The sequence below is a fragment of the Bos indicus x Bos taurus genome, chromosome 7 (genome assembly GCF_003369695.1).
Source record: "Bos indicus x Bos taurus breed Angus x Brahman F1 hybrid chromosome 7, Bos_hybrid_MaternalHap_v2.0, whole genome shotgun sequence".
Taxonomy (NCBI): Eukaryota; Metazoa; Chordata; class Mammalia; order Artiodactyla; family Bovidae; genus Bos; species Bos indicus x Bos taurus.
The window spans coordinates 25,380,456-25,384,970 of record NC_040082.1 but is presented as its reverse complement, the minus strand read 5'-3'; the positions used below and the strand labels follow the sequence as shown (position 1 = coordinate 25,384,970).

The following is a 4,515-nucleotide window of genomic DNA, read 5'->3' as shown; positions in this document are numbered from 1 at the left end:
CAAAAGCATCAATTCTTCGGCACTCAGCCTTCTTCACAGTCCAACTCTCACATCCATACATGACCACAGGAAAAACCATAGCCTTGACTAGACGAACCTTTGTTGGCAAAGTAATGTCTCTGCTTTTGAATATGCTGTCTAGGCTGGTCATAACTTTGCTTCCAAGGAGTAAGCGTCTTTTAATTTCATGGCTGCAGTCACCTTCTGCAGTGATTTTGGAGCCCCCCAAAAATAAAGTCTGACACTGTTTCCACTGTTTCTCCATCTATTTCCCATGAAGTGGTGGGACCGGATGCCATGATCTTGGTTTTCTGACTGTTGAGCTTTAAGCCAACTTTTTCACTCTCCACTTTCACTTTCATCAAGAGGCTTTTGAGTTCCTCTTCACTTTCTGCCATAAGGGTGGTGTCATCTGCATATCTGAGGTTATTGCTATTTCTCCCGGCAATCTTGATTCCAGCTTGTGCTTCTTCCAGTCCAGCGTTTCTCATGATGTACTCTGCGTATAAGTTAAATAAGCGGGGTGTTAATATATAGCCTTGATGAACTCCTTTTCCTATTTGGAACCAGTCTGTTGTTTCATGTCCAGTTCTAACTGTTGCTTCCTGACCTGCATACAAATTTCTCAAGAGGCAGATCAGGTGGTCTGGTATGCCCATCTTTTTCAGAATTTTCCACAGTTCATTGTGATCCACACAGTCAAAGGCTTTGGCATAGTCAATAAAGCAGAATAGATGCTTTTCTGGAACTCTCTTGCTTTTTCCATGATTATGCCATATCTAACTGCAAATCTGGTTGTTATACATCCTGGTAAATTCCTTCTGGAACTCCTCACTAAGGAGAAACCTCTTAAATATTGCAAAGATGATCCTCATGATGACCCGGGTCCTGTAATTTAACTCCCCAGAACCCTGAGTCAAAAATGCTTCTCCACATACGTATAGTACTGTTTCACATCTCTACACTGTGTATCTTCAGAATTCATGGAAACCACTGCCCAGAATGGGTTATTTGTGTTCTTCTTACAGACTCTTATAATTGGCTCAGAGCTGTAAAAGTCACAATTCAAATAGTCACTTAATCTTCACAACAGCCCTATGCATTAGATAACATTATTCCATTCATAGAAAACTGGGGCACAGAAGAGTTTGGCAAAAGTATTATAAGTGGTAAAACTGGGTTGAATTCAGAGAGCCTGGGGTGACAATCTCTGCACTTGACCACTGCACTACAGAAAATCTTACACATACACTGCTATCATTCCATTACCCCTGTGAGTGTAAGTGTGAACGTTGCTATGGTGCACAACACTTTGCAACCCCATGGACTGTAGCCTGTCAGGCTCCTGTGTCCATGAAATTCTCCAGGCCAGAATATTTGAGTGGGTTGCCATTCCATTCTCCAGGGGATCTTCCCAACCAAGGGATTGAACTCAGGTCTTCCGCATTGCAGGTGGATTCTTTACCATCTGAGCCTCCGATTCAAACTCCTAGTTCCAAGAATCCTTTTAATATATTGTCGTCAGATAGAGGATGTATCAGATGTTAAACTGGTAAGAACAGATGCTACATTTGATGTTAGCCAAAGGGTAAGAGAATTTTTCATTCTTTCTCTTCTGACAGTTTCTTGAAGACAAAGGTTCATCTTACTCAATTTTGTGTAAAAAAGTACCCATCATTGTAGTTATTTCCCAACAATGCAATATACAAATATATTGAATTAAATTTAAACATATGTTAAATATCTTTTATCCAGTTTCTGACACATTACTTAATTTTTTGAAGGGTTAAAGGAAAGAAACAAAGGTAAGAAGGAAGAGGGAAGAAGAAGAGATAGGCTACTTATAGAGTATTGCAGAAGAATAATTAAAAGGACAATTTCTCCCAACCAAGGAGCACTCCACAAAGGGAATAGAGAAAGAATACATTTTTATTATTTAATTAGTGGTGCCCATCACAGGCAATCTGCTGAAATTGTAAAGACAGAAATCTAATCCATTTATATAGACAACAACTGCAATCAATGACAGACATATTTTTAAGGTAAACAGCAAATGGTTTTCAAGTAAGTCCTGACAGAACCATTCGTGACAAGTAGTATATCCTAACTTTATCTTTACCTGGTAATGGGTTATGCTAGCTAATTGGTGTTATCTAGAGAAAAAAAAAATTCTCATGTCTATGACGGAGTAGTTTAGCAACTTGGAGCAAGTTTCTGCCCACCAAAATTGAGTTCCTATCCTCTCACAGAAACTGGGAGATAGGGGTGTTATCTTCCTTGATGTTACATTTTATAGGGATAGCTTCCAGGTTTCTGAGAAAGACATTCCTAGGTAGGAAATCTGAGTAAATGCCAATCTAGTTTTCAAAATTATTTACATTTCAAAGAGAGGAGAAAGTACTTACCTATTATACAGAGTGAAGTAAGCCAGAAAGAAAAACACCAATACAGTATACTAACACATATATATGGAATTTAGAAAGATGGTAACAATAACCCTGTGTACGAGACAGCAAAAGAGACACTGATGTATAGATCTGTGGGAGAGGGAGAGGGTGGGGAGATTTGGGAGACGATATTTGGCAAAACTAATACAATATTGTAAAGTTTAAAAATAAAATAAAATTAAAAAAAATAAAATATCTTTAAAAAAAATGAGAGGAAGAAAATCTCTTATTTTCAACAGGGAGAATTAAGCTTCTCATTTTTAATATGTATGTGTCCTTACAGGAATAGTGACTAAAAGAAAGTCAGAGGAAGTTTATTGGGAAAGACCAGATTCGCCACTTCCTAGCCTTTTTCTTCAGAGAAGGCAATGGCACCCCACTCCAGTACTCTTGTCTAGAAAATCCCATGGATGGAGGAGTCTGGAGGGGTACAGTCCATGGAGTCGTTAAGAGTCGGACACAACTTCATTTTCACTTTCACTTTTCACTTTTATGCATTGGAGAAGGAAATGGCAACCCACTCCAGTGTTCTTGCCTTGAGAATGCCAGGGAAGGGGGAACCTGGTGGGCTGCCATCTATGGGGTCACACAGAGTCGGACACAACTGAAGTGATTTAGCAGCAGCAGCAGCCTTTTTCTTGGAGGGTGTATTTAATCTCTGTGGGGCTCTGCTTTTCATCTTTAGAGTGAGTGAGCTGCATTGGATATTATTTAAGGTCATGCTTGGATTTATTGCTCTATTTCAAAATAATGAAAGGACCGAGGATTCAGTGAGGATGACAGGTGGTGTTATTTTTCACATCCACACTTGTTTGAACTTTAATTACTCTGATTTCTCTAACACGCAGTCAGTGACCTACCTTGAACACTTATAAACCTTTAAATCACAAGGAAATTAGAATTACTATGTCCCTATCATACACGACTGAGTGACTTCACTTTCACTTTTCACTTTCATGCATTGCAGAAGGAAATGGCAAGCCACTCCAGTGTTCTTGCCTGGAGAATCCCAGGGACGGTGGAGCCTGGTAGGCTGCTGTCTATGGGGTCGCACAGAGTCGGACAAGACTGAAGCGACTTAGCAGCAGCAGCAGCAGCAGCAGGATCATACACTTAACAGACATGTTTAAAAAGTATTGCTAACTGAGTAAGTGTATATTGAAAGAAAGGACAACTCTCTTTCACATTACTGAACTCTTTAACAATGAGTAATGGACAATAAAGAAAGATTTTTCTTGTTAATGTTTTCTTTACATTATTTCTAGAGACTAATACTAGAATTGTGGCTTTGCACGGTCACTCTTTGAGTTATGGGGACTTACAAGTACTATTCCCTTAGTCTATGGATATGCATAAGGTGTTTTTTTTTTTTTTTTTAAACTCTTCTGTTCCTTAAAAACAACAACAAAATTCTACAGGAACAGGGGTGCTAAAATAAATATATATATATATATATATATATATATATATATATATATATATATATAATCTGAGAATTGTTTTCTTACATGGCTTACTTTAAAGAAAATCCTGGTAGTCAATCTAAGTTAAAACCTTTAACATTTCTGCTAAATAAATATTTACAGGAAAAAAAAGAAGAAAAACATTTGCTTACAAGATGATTATCTCTGCAGAAAAAAAGATTGGTTAATTAATTGCTTGTGTCCCCAGCCCCCAGTGTTCAAGAAGCTTTTCTTCTGAGTTTAATTCTAAAATGTGTAGGAAAAAACCTAAAGAAGTAATCTACACAAAATTCCATGAATAGTAAATCTATACAACCCCTTGGAATGAAGTACATTATCGTGCATTGTTTGTATGAGTGTTTTGGAGTTACAGACATCATAAGGTGACTTCAGGGTAGAGGATGTAACTGCATCTATTTGGAATGTATTGAGCACTCAGAAAAAATATTTTAAATATTTGGTCCCACTCTCTTCCTTAAGGAGTAAATGAGAAATGATAGGAATGACTGAAAAAAAAAAAAATCTTTCCTGAAAAACTATTTTGAACTCTTTCCCAAAAGAATGCCCATGGTTTTTTCATTCTGTTTTTGATGGATGGATCATGA

The 4,515-nt window shown here is 37.6% G+C and overlaps 1 pseudogene; it reads right to left on the bottom strand.

Moving 5' to 3' along the window:
* Window positions 1-1,434: 1,434 nt before the first annotated feature.
* LOC113896761 lies at window positions 1,435-1,601 on the bottom strand (annotated as a pseudogene).
* Window positions 1,602-4,515: the final 2,914 nt, after the last annotated feature.